We start from the raw sequence: 12,982 nt of genomic DNA on the forward strand, positions 1-12,982 counted from the left end.
AGTCGATACTGCAGTTCACCCCATAATGGATTTCCCACACTATCCCAATGAAAAACGATAATGTGGAGCCTAACCCATCTGGCAATACGAAAGTACAGCAGGGATTATCAGCTCAGTAAGGCCAGAGTGGGCCAATGCCTGATAGAACGACACATCACAGCAGCCACTCACATTACACAGCACATCACAGCACCGCACGCACATCACATGGGTCCCCGGTACCACAGGCCCTGTACACATGCATCCACTCCCAGCAAATGTCACCCTCCCCAGATACTCACCAGCCCTGCCTTGCTGCCGATGCTCCCTCAGACGTGCATCCAGGTCTGGATGAGTCAAGGCCAAGATGCGGCCCTTCAGTGGAGTCATGCTGCGCCGTGCCAAATGCCCCGTGCGTGGTAGCATCCCCAAGGTCATCTCTGCCACTTGCTTTACCAGCCTGCTGATGTCGTCTCACCTCTTGTGACAGTGGGGGCATTGTCTGTTGGAAACCCCCAGGGCTCGCACCTTTTCTGCAATGGCCCTCCACAAGGCCTTACGCTGGTGTACCTTGAGCTGCAGGTATGAGAGAAAAGAAGGGTAAATGTACAGTTACACAATGTCAGATACCAACATCTATCAGAACAGTAGCAAGACACAGACTCATGACTAATTGTAACCTCCCTCCCTCCAAAACTGGGGGCCCACTCACAAGGGCACTATGCATGGCCAAGACATTTGTGATTGCATGCACACATTGGGACGTACATGCTCCATGATATTCCCACAAATGCATGATGCCTCAACACAATATACATCAACAGAAGTGTGTAGGTCTGCAGTAATCCAGGGCATCGATGGGGCATATCTACTATTCAGTGTGAAGGAGCTGGAGCAAGGAGCATGTAAGTCTGGTGATGTCTAATTGTTTTGTTGGGCAGGCCCTGAATCTACTCTCTGGGTCACACTGACTCAGACTACAGGTGCACACAGAAATATTCACACATGCAAATACTGTCCTGGCACCTACATGGCTATCAACTGTTGGCCCTGTATGTCTGACAACGTAACACACACCACACACACATACAAGTCCAGGCATATAAAAGAGTGACATTGTGACACACACACTCCCTTGGCCTGGAGACAGCTTATCTGTCAGTGTTTCACACAACACCACACCACCAGACACATACTGCAGCTGGGCAACTACACGTCTGACACCCCCCTGCCCTCCAACTACCTTCATGGTGACTTACCACTACATTGGAACCACCAAACAGCCTTGGGTACTGTGCCAGCACCTCGTCCACAAGGACCTCCAGCTTCTCACTTGTGAATGGAATGACACGGATCTTCTCTGTCCTTGCCATCCCTTTGGACATGTAACACCGGTGGTGGAAGTGAGTGGTGACGGGTCCCAGGCAGCAGGCTCTTCAGGCAGCAGCAGGAGAGGTTTCCAGGCAGCAGGCTCTTCAGGCAACCTCAGGAGAGGGTCCCAGGCAGCAGGCTCTTCAGGCAGCGGCAGGAGAGGGTCCCAGGCAGCAGCAGGAGAGGGTCCCAGGCAGCAGGCTCTTCAGGCAGCAGCAGGAGAGGGTCCCAGGCAGCAGCAGGAGAGGGTCCCAGGCAGCAGGCTCTCCAGGCAGCAGCCGAAGGGGGTCCCAGGCAGCAGCAAGAGAGGGACCCAGGCAGCAGGCTCTTCAGGCAGCAGCAGGAGAGGGTTCCAGGCAGCAGCAGGAGAGGGTCCCAGGAAGCAGGCTCTCCAGACAGCAGCAGGAGAGGGTCCCAGGTAGCAGCAGGAGAGGGTCCCAGGAAGCAGGCTCTCCAGGCAGCAGCAGGAGAGGGTCCCAGGCAGCAGGCTCTTTAGGCAGAAGCAGGAGAGGGTCCCAGGGAGCAGCAGGAGAGGGTCCCAGGAAGCAGGCTCTTCAGGCATCAGCAGGAGAGGGTCCCAGGCAGCGGCAGGAGAGGGTCCCAGGCAGCAGGCTCTCCAGGCAGCAGCCGGAGAGGGTCCCAGGCAGCAGCAGGAGAGGGTCCCAGGTAGCAGGCTCTTCGGGCAGCAGCAGGAGAGGGTTCCAGGCAGCAGCAGGAGAGGGTCCCAGGCAGCAGGCTCTCCAGGCAGCAGCAGGAGAGGGTCCCAGGCAGCAGCAGGAGAGGGTTCCAGGAAGCAGGCTCTCCAGACAGCAGCAGGAGAGGGTCCCAGGCAGCAGCAGGAGAGGGTTCCAGGAAGCAGGCTCTCCAGACAGCAGCAGGAGAGGGTCCCAGGCAGCAGCAGGAGAGGGTCCCAGGAAGCAGGCTCTCCAGGCAGCAGCAGGAGAGGGTCCCAGACAGCAGGCTCTCCAGGCAGCAGCAGGAGAGGGTCCCAGGCAGCAGCAGGAGAGGGTCCCAGGAAGCAGGCTCTCCAGGCAGCAGCAGGAGAGGGTCCCATGCAGCAGCAGGGGAGGGTCCCAGGCAGCAGGCTCTCCAGGCAGCAGCAGGAGAGGGTCCCAGGCAAGAGGCTCATCAGGCAGCAGCAGGAGAGGGTCCCAGGCAGCAGTAGGAGAGGGTCCCAGGCAGCAGGCTCTTCAGGCAGCAGCAGGAGAGGGTCCGAAGCAGCAGGCTCTGTGAGCAGTGGAAATGTGAGTCTCACTCCCACAGATTTATAGCCCCCTAGGTTTGTTTTGAAGCTGCAAAGCAGCAACAATTGGTTGTCCTGGTCTGCCTCTTTCAAAAGTATCCAATGACCGCCTACGCGGTGATGGAGCACACCTTCCGCGACTTTCAAACCTGAATCATGCCACGCGATCATCGCTCCCATTGGCTGTAGGCTATGCTCCATGGCGGTGATGCACCGCGGGTGCCCGGGGTGCGTTATCGCGATCGTGCATCATTCAAAAGTATCCAATGACCGCCTCCGCGTTGGCGGAGAACACCTTCCGCAACTTTCAAATCTGCATCATGCCACCGCGATCATCGCTCCCATTGGCTGTAGGCTATGCTCCATGGCGGTGATGCACCGCGGGTGCCCGGGGTGCGCTACCGCGATGGTGCATCATTCAAAAGTATCCAATGACTGCCTCCACGCTGCCGGAGCATGCCCACCGCCGTGTACACATGTCCATATGCCAATACCTACTACACTTGTGAAGGTGGGGTGCTGGCGTCACACCGCCGGGGACAGGCAGTAGGTACCGCTATTTTCATAACCATTAATGTCTATGTCAATCCTGAATACTGTATCAGTACACAGCAGCAACATGGTGAAGGGCACATAATTGTACACACAATTCCTTACTTCCATGTCATCCACAGGTGGAAGCACGTTCAGTGTGACACACTTTGGTCTGTGGTCCCTGCCATGTTACTTATGCATTTCATGGCTGATGATGTTCAGGATGTAGTCCTAATCCATTTGTTGTGGGTCAGTGATGACCTTGACAAGGCTTGTGTCACTGCATTGTATCGTATCAGACTGGTGCATTCACAACAGCTCATGCACACAACTGAACGTTTTCCTGATACTGTGATCATTGTGTTGATGGATGTGTGCAGACTTTACATGATGCATTGAGGTGTGACAGGTACAGCAGATGGGTATGATACAGACATGGTAATTTTCAAAACATTGGCGGATGTTGCAGCACCTTGACTGCACATGTGAATTGTGTTCTCCAGTATGTGCGCATTCACATTCTCCGATGTGTTTGTGGCACTTGTGTATTGTCAGTGGAGAGGTGTGCCCTCTGTGTGCATCAAAAGGCCAGCCATGTAACCTGGTGTGCCATGCATCTCTCAGGCAGTCGATGTTTTTCCATGACATCATTGATGGTATGTGCTGTTGCCATCTCATGATGGTTGTCACTGTTATTTTCAATTTTACATCTCAACTAGGAGGAGGCCAAATCTCCTACTTCACCTGAGAGTGCAAGAGGACATGGAGAACGAGGCAATAATACGAAAATTCCGCCTGGATAGACCAACACTGAAGATCCTGTGTGATCTATTGGAGCCCCACCTGCAGCCTCGCCTTCACTATACAACGGCATTCACGCCCACATACAAGGTGATGGCAGCACTCCACTTTTTTGTGACAGGTTTCTTCCAGGAGACCGTGGCTAGCACTGGAGGGATGTCGCAGCCCATGTTCAGCATGGTGCTGAGGGATGTTCTTGCTGCCATTATGCTGTATTGGAAGCGCGACATCCATTTCCCTAGGGGAGGAGAATTGGCTGCCGTGAAGAGGGACTTTTATTCACTTGGGCGCATCTCCCATGTTGTTGGTGCCATTGATTGTTCCCATGTAGCTCTGCTGGCACCACAGGCGATGGAGCACAATTATAGGCACCGCAACCATTATCATTCCATCAATGTGCAGTTGGTGTACCTTGCGGACATGACTATGTCTCATGTATGTGCAAAGTATCCTGGCTCTGCCGATGATTCGTACACCACGAGGATAAGCATGGTGCCATGGATGATGGAGAATCTGCATCCCCAGCGTGCTTGGATTGGATTGTGGGTGAGTATGCCTACTGATATGGCGTGCTGTGTGTTACCTGATGCACTCTGGCTGTGCAACATTGCAATGGGTGTTTGTCATTCACAGGTGACTCAGCATATACCAGTAGGCCATGGCTGTTGAGCCCCCTCAGAAATCCCAGGACCCCGGCTGAAATCCGCTACAATGAGGCCCATGGCAGGACCCAATGGGTAATCGAACGGACTTTTGGCCTGCTGAAGTCTAGATTCCGCTGCCTTGACAGGACCGGAGGTGATCTGGCATACTCGCCTGGGAAGGTGTGTAAGATCGTTGTGGCATGCTGTATGCTGCACAACTTGGCCATCCACAAGGGGATCCCCTTGCTCCTGGACGATGGTGAGGAACCAAGGCCACCACCTGCTCAAGGACCTGAGTCCAGTGATGAGGACAGTGGAGAAGAGGAAGGTGTAGACCTGCACCAGCAGCTCATCTACCGCTACTTCACTTGAAGGTGGGTGACGAGGTACAACGTGTACATTGTCTGGTGTGGTTGCTGTTGTTGTGAAGGGCAATGCACGGATGTAACCGACAGGCACATGTTCAGTCACCTGTGTGTGGTAAATATGACATTGACGTTCCTCTTGGGGAAGTATGCTGGACCCTATTTGTTCACACCTGCAGCCCATTGTCTATTATGCCTGTTGTGTCTTGTGCATGTTTTGTGTAGTGTTCTGCCTGTGATGCCACAATGAGACCAGTGACTGTTGTTCTGTTGTGTCTCCCTAGGTGCTACAGAAGAATACTGCCCTACATACTGTACATCATTTGGACACATCATGGACATTGTCAGCACTGTAAATATTGCAATAAAAACGAAAATGCACAAAATCAGGTGCGTCAGGTATTTTATTTTGAAAGTGGACATGTGAATTGTGCGGGAATATTTACATGAAGGTGGGGAATGAGCAGTGATTTGACACTCCTGTTCGATGAGATGCAAGAGTAGACACCGCATGGATGTGGTGACCCAGTACAACAGACAGGTGCCATTGCCAAGGAAATGTGGCGATAGACAGTCCAAACAGTAAATGCAGTTGGGAAGAGGGTTGTCATCACGGCTGGCTCCGTGACTGGCATGTGGCTGGTGATTTGCCTATGGAGACTCCCAGTCTCTTCTTCGGATGCCCCCTAGATCTTTGTGGCAGTGGAGGGCCTGCTGAATGGCGAGCAGTGGCAGAGGACTCGCCCCTCTCTGTTGGCGCAGGGGAGGATGGTGCACTGTCATCCTGCGCCACAACAGGAGGGGGCGGAGGTGGTGGTTGGGACAAAGGCCTGTCCCTCTGCAACGCCACTTGCTGGCCCATGAGGTCCACCATCTGTCCAAGGCGGGTGTCCATTGACCTCATCAGCAGGATGATCTCCCTTAATAGTTCATCCAACCAGCCACTTTGTCCCTGGACCTCTTGGTATGCCTGCACAACTCTGGTGAAGAGGTCCAGGGATGGTGTCCACTCCTCCCGAGGTCTGGTGGTGACCCAGGCCCTCCCACCTACTCTAATGCCATGGACCTCTTGCCTCGCCACTGTGGGTCCACACACTCTCTCCCTGCTTTGTTGAACAGTGCAATGGCTGACACTTGCTCCTGGGTGGGGAGGCCTCTATTCTTAGCTGTGGGCCAGGGGGCATGGTGGGAGTGGTAGTGCAGGCCTCCCTCCAGCAGACAGACATCACAAGAAAGATAGCTACCTACCTGTTAGGTGAAAGGAACAGTGCAATGGCTAACCCATGCTTCTGGGTGGGGAGGCCTGTATCTTGCTCAGCTGTGGGACAGGGGGCATGGTGGGAGTGGTAGTGCAGGCCGCCCTCCCCCAAACACCCTCCAAGTGAAGATGGCTACCTACCTGTAAGTTTGTTTGTTGAACAGTTCAATGGCTGACACATGCTTCTGGGTGGGGAGGCCTCCATCCTGCTCTGCTGTGGGCCAGGGGGCATGTTAGGAGTGGTAGTGCAGGCCTCCCTCCAACAGACAGACATCACAAGAAAGATAGCTACCTACCTGTTAGGTGAAGGGAAGGGTGCAATGGCTAACATATGCTTCTGGGTGGGGAGGCCTGCATCCTGCTCAGCTGTGGGACAGGGGGCATGGTGGGAGTTGTAATGCAGGCCTCCCTCCCCAAACACCCTCCAAGTGAAGATGGCTACCTACCTGTAAGTTTGTTTGTTGAACAGTTCAATGGCTGACACATGCTTCTAGGTGGGGAGGCCTCTATCCTGCTCTGCTGTGGGCCAGGGGGCCTGTTGGGAGTGGTAGTGCAGGCCTCCCTCCAACAGACAGACATCACAAGAAAGATAGCTACCTACCTGTTAGGTGAAGGGAACAGTGCAATGGCTAACACGTGCTTCTGGGTGGGGAGGCCTGTATCCTGCTCAGTTGTGGGACAGGGGGCATGGTGGGAGTGGTAGTGCAGGCCTCCCTCCCCCAAACACCCTCCAAGTGAAGATGGCTACCTACCTGTAAGTTTGTTTGTTGAACAGTTCAATGGCTGACACATGCTTCTGGGTGGGGAGGCCGCTATCCTGCTCAGCTGTGGGACAGGGGGCATGGTGGGAGTGGTAGTGCAGGCCTCCCTCCCCCATACAGGCCTCCTAAGCAAGATGGCTAGCTACCTGTTGTGTGAGGGTGGACAGTGTTATGGTGTTTAGGTATTGCAAGGAAGTACTTCCCAGTGTGCTGTTTGGCATTTGTTTGTACTTACCAGCTTCCGCTCCCTTGGCTACACCTGTGAGACTCTCAGGAAGCAGTATGGCAAGCACCCTTCTCCTCCCATGGTGTGAATGTTTTTGGTGGGATGGGAGGGCCACTGCCAGTCACGTTCGCCAGCGTCCTTTCCCACATTTGTGTCCTTGTGGCTATGGTGTCTGTTGGACCAGGGTTCCAAACAGTTGTGGCTCTACTCTCATATTCTCATTGACCATGACTGTCAACTCACTCTCGGTGAATTTTGGCATTTTTTGTGATGTCATGGTGTGTGGTGGTTGAGGTGTTTTTGGGTGCAGGGGTGTGGTGTTGAGGTGTGAGGTGTGTTGTGTGCTGGGGGATTGTTTGTGCTGGTGTAATGGTGGTGGTGCTGGTAATGGTGGATGTGTGTGTGTGTGTACTGTGGTATTTTGCCTCTCCTGTTAGATGTGGTGTATGGCCTTCTCTTCTGGAGTGTTGCAAAGAATTGTGGTTAGTGAAGAGGGTGGCTTTATACTCAGCGGTGTGGGTGTGTCCAAGTGGAATTTGGGTGTCAGGTGTGTTTTGGGAGTTGTCCTGTGCTGTTTTATTTTTATTTGCATTTATTTTGGTTATGTGTATGTGTGTTATGTATTTGGGGGGCATGGCTACTTTTATTTGTGCAATGTTTGGCATCACTGCGGTGTTTTGGCATCGTCCGCCATGTTTTTCATGTCACGTCCGCTGCGGTGGCTATTCTGCAGCTCTTCCGCTATTTCTCCCATTCACTCCTGTGTACGTCCACGGCGGTCGGTAACAGCGGTTCCGACCGCGACACTCTCGGGGATATACTAATTTCCCGTGCAGTGTGTCCGCTGTCCTGGTGGCGGGTTTTTGCTTTACCGCAGCTTTTCCGACCACCGCGGTCGGTTTTTGGCCATCACCGCCCGAGTCGGGCGGCTTTGCTTGGCCCGCTACCGCCGCAGTCGGTCTTCAGTGGCGGTTGATCCTAATGTGGCCGCCGGTGTCTCCGCGGTGCAGGCGGGCGGTTGGTTTCCACCTCCATGGCGGTCGGGGTGGTTTTCGCCCGCTATCCTAATGACCCCCTAAGTGTGACAGTTGGACAGGTTTACTGATTTTATAAAGTTCCCTTTTGAGACCACCCAACACCTTGCATTTTGTTGGTTGCTTTAGGAATCTTTTCCTCATAAAAAGTGCCTGCCAGGTCATCCTTATGTTTATCAGAGACAGTCAAAATTCATTACCATGCAAGAAGTCAGCCACTGCAGTGGCTGTGTTGATGTGGTACAACCTGTAAAATGCCTATAAGACAATCTCTTCTGTAATGTCCACTGGATTAGTCAGAGGGAGGTTGTGGTCATATCTGTAGACTAGGATTATCATGGAGGAATCAGTTCATTTCAGATGTGTAGCAAGCAGCCTCTGGCTTTCTCTCCACATCCCTACAGTGTTTGTCACGGTTAGAATGTAGCTGTCTCTGCTTTTATGGAATGTTACAATATTTAGATTGTATATGGCTTCAAGGTGTCTTGTGCGGATAGTGCACTATAAGAGGAGGTGAGTTCTTGTGTTGTCTGCTTGAGGCATTGAATCTCTAGACTTCTCTCTGACTATTACATTGACTCTCATATTGATACATTTTTTGCACCTTTGAAAAATATGGCTCATTTTTTAAAACCCTAGACACTTTGGCAAAGCTCAGACTGAATCAATTTTCCAACTTGAGACAGGGAATCTTGCGGACTATAAAACAAGGACCACCTGCACATTTCATGAGTATGGTATGCTCCAGGCAACAATCAGTCCTGTGAGACTACTGGAGTATTTTGGTATTAGTGAGCTCTGCAATGCCTTTCACACGACGGACACACACAAGAATTCCACACTTTGGGCCAATTTTTATGTCCTGACCGCCTAATTAGGATGCAAAGTCGCATTCCTACATTTCCCTATGGGAGCATGCATTACGGCCATAAACAGGCCATAATGCATGCTCTCATAGAGAAATGTGAGGTCTGGTTCATCCTTGCTGGCTCTCGGAAAGCCAATGGCTGTTGCTAGATAGGAAGCTGAAGATTCTTCTCTGCCTAAATCTTGTTTATACCAGGCTTAAATATAGTTTTTTAAAATTATTTTGAAAAGAGCAGGCCTTGTGATGAAGGATGTAAAATGCAAGACTAGCAATTGAGTTCTGTTACTAAATTCTATTACACATTGCCATTGCATATCTAAGAATAACTGATGCACTATTAAACCTTAATAAAGTATATATTAATATGTTGTACATGTGCAATATATACTTCTGGCCTTATTATGACTTTGGCGGTCCTCCAGCAGTGCCGCCACTACACCAACTGCAGAAGGACCGCCAAGGCCATGGTGCGCCCACCTGCGGAATTACGATTGTGACCTATGGGGGGTGGGCATTTCAGTGGCGGTCTGATGGCAGTGGTCTTTTAGGCTCATGGGAGAGCCTAACATGCAGACCGCTGCTGTGAGAGCACTGACTGCATGTTCCTGCATGGAATGGCATGCATTCCCAGATCTCTTGCAGTAGAATGATGTGATACATATTCACGAAGGTTATTACCACAGTTTCTGGTAGATTATTTTAGCCCTCCTCATTCTAGGAGCAGAATACAGAGATTCTGTTTGATTATTGTTCTGGACCTGATGCCCAGAGACAGCCTTATTTAGAAGAGCCGCTGGCAATCAATTTCAGGCAGTTTCTATATTCTCCTGCAGGGAATTTAGCATGGTCACATTAGCAAGCTGATTCAGCCTGGTTGTGGTGTATGATCAGTTTTTTACCAATGAGGTTCCTTCAGATGGAATATGTAGTTGGTCCTATCCCAGTTGGTTGTGGCATTGAGGGAGGCTGTTGTGAAGAGACCTTTGTCATGATGCGTGGATAAGATTCCTCTGCAGGCTCAGCACTTGATAGGCCCCGTCACTTAAAATGAGATTTCATCACCAAAACTGCTTTGCTAGCTCCTCTGAGCACGAAGTGACTAGTATTGATTTGTCTTTCGGGGACCCCCTATTGCGAACAAAATGTATGCATTCAATATCCATTGAGGTAATATACTGCAATGTGGGAAGGCCCTTTTGTTCAAAATATTGTATTGAATTATATAATAAATAAGGACAATACAAAAAAAACACCAAACTAAGAACTCATAGAAATATTTAAAACAATAGCGGTGCCTAAAAATAAAACAGATAAAATATAATATGATGGATAATAAATTTCAAAGGAAGGGGAAGAAAAACATACAATCATCAATGTAGAAAAACTTTAACAGAGCTACATATAATAACCATACATTATAAATATAAAGCCATGTTATTATCAATCGGTTTCCAAAATTAATGATAAGAAGAATTGTTATGAATAATACCAGATAAGGATAGATTAGCACCTCTTCTAGTAAACTGTATCCATGACCACCAAGTATGAAATAATAATAAAGATACATCTTTCCAACAATGCATTATTAGACTTTAAGGCTGCTGAAAATAAAACATCTAAGAGTTTACAGTTCAAGTCAGACAAATTCGTAGAAAGAGTAACAGATTTGCAAATCAAAATATTAAATGAAAGCGTTTTAGAGAAATTCAATATGTTTTTATGACATCCCAAACTTCTCTTCAAAACTTAAGAATAAAAATGACATTAAAAAAGCATGTGTTTTAACAAACCTGGATTCAAATTACAATGCTAACAATTAGAATTAGATAGAAGCCTAGCTTGAAATAATTTTAACGGAGTCCATAAGCAGTTAAAAAGAATAAAGGAGTTTGTTTGATATAAAGACACAGGTAGCCACCCTGAAATATTATTTAACCAGATTTTCTTCCATATAACCAGAGTTAATGACAATGATAGTTCATTATTCTAAAATGCAGAAATCACCTTAATAGTGTTACCTTGAATATTATTCAATTTTGTATTAATTAATGTTACAGCATGAGATGAAATCGACACAGCCTAAATTTAAATTGCTGAATAGGAATTATTGTTTGAGGGACTATTACTAGGAAAGGAATCTAGTATAGAATTACATAAAAAAACTCATCTTTAGAAAAATCAGAAGGAGGTAAGTAACATGTTTGTTGCAGCTCATAAAATGCTAAAAAGGTGTTGTTATGGTATATATCTTTTAAATAAAAAATACCATCTTTAATCCAAGAGTGGCAAATTTTAACAGTTTTAGGAACTTTGAATCATGAACTGTGCCATAGTGACATATCTAAGGCATGTGCAATAGTTGATTGAAAAAATGAATCTAAATCATGCAATATTAACTTTTTGGATTTCAAAATAGATTTATTAATTAATAGATTTATTAAATAATGTAAAAGTATTAGAGATAGTTAGTAAAGCAGGTAAAGGAGAAGGTGCTATCAAATTTTTTTCTATGGGAAGCCAAGTAGGGGAATTATGGAAAGGGGCGACCACTCGGTCCCCCCGAACGTATGGCGGAGTACCACGATCCCCCCGGGAAGCCATCTTGGGCGGGAGGCGAGTCTCGGCTGGTATGCCCGAAGCGGCGTAGCCGGGGCACGCCTTTTCCCGCCCTAGAGTGGGTTGGCCTAGACACTGACGCGGCTGGCCACGCCCTTGGGGCAGGCAGGGGCGGGTTTACGCCCGCCCTGAAGACGGATAAAAGGAGAAGCAAGATCAGAAGGCATCCTCTTGTTCCTGTGCTCTGAAGCTGCACCTCCTCGCTGCACGTGAGCTCGAGACGGAACGAAGAGCCAATTTTGAGCGTTGTAATCGTTCTTGTTTGTTTTTCAGATACTCTGTTGGAGAATGCCGAAGAAGGCGGGAAAGCGCATGACTACTGACCAGATGCTGCGCGTTCTCATGAAGGAGGTGACCGACCTAAAGAGGCGAATGGATAAAGACGAGGAAGGGGGGCCGAAACGTCCTTTGGCGGGAACGACCCCGGGAGGAAAAAACAAGAGGCCCAGGAGGGGAGCAGCTGGGGGAGACAACCCGGGTCCCAGTACCCCGCTCGAGGCACCCACTCCCGTGCCGGAGGAAGGGAATCCGATTCCCGTTGTGGTCACCCCCGTGTCCGGGGAAGATATGCCGCCCGAGCTGGCAGCACAATTAGCAGCGTGGTTGGGAAAAGGTAGCGAGGGCGCCACGGCTGTCGACGCACAGGAGCTGATGAAGCAACTGCGTGAGTCACGGGAAGCAGCGAAGGTGTCCACGCCGGCTGCCGCAGTAGAGAAGCCACAGGGGACGGGTTCAGTAGCAGAGGCAACGTCCGGTTCAGGTAAGCGGCCATTGCCGATTGCGAGGGATGAGTCAGCACCCTCTCGTAGGGAAAAGTTGGGTCAGCATGTTCCTTTGGCTATTAAAGAGAAGATATGGGCAGGGGAGTACGTAAACATCTTCTCGTTGCTTACTGATCACTATGAGATGGAGCATGTTAAGGGCCAGAAGGATCTCATGCATCCGAGTGTTTGGCGCGCAAAAATGGCCGCCTTTAAGGTAAATGAAAACATTGGCAATTGGGGCCAAGCGTGGGGGATTTTTACATCGATCTTGGGGGAACGAAGGCCCGATCTGTTACCCGAATTGCCGATTTATCAGTCACGAATCATGGGGTACTCGGTATCACACGAGGGTAATCATTGGTTCTGCTATGATAACCTGTTTAGAAAGGCTAAAGAACATGATAAAAATTTAACGTGGGATTGTTTTGATTCTGTGTCATGGTCCAAAATGAAGGATACTGGTATGTTAAAATTGCCATTAGTAGGGAGTAACGTTGGCGAATCCTCCCGCCAGTATG

Source organism: Lissotriton vulgaris, chromosome 8 (assembly GCF_964263255.1).
Source record: "Lissotriton vulgaris chromosome 8, aLisVul1.2, whole genome shotgun sequence".
Classification (NCBI taxonomy): Eukaryota; Metazoa; Chordata; class Amphibia; order Caudata; family Salamandridae; genus Lissotriton; species Lissotriton vulgaris.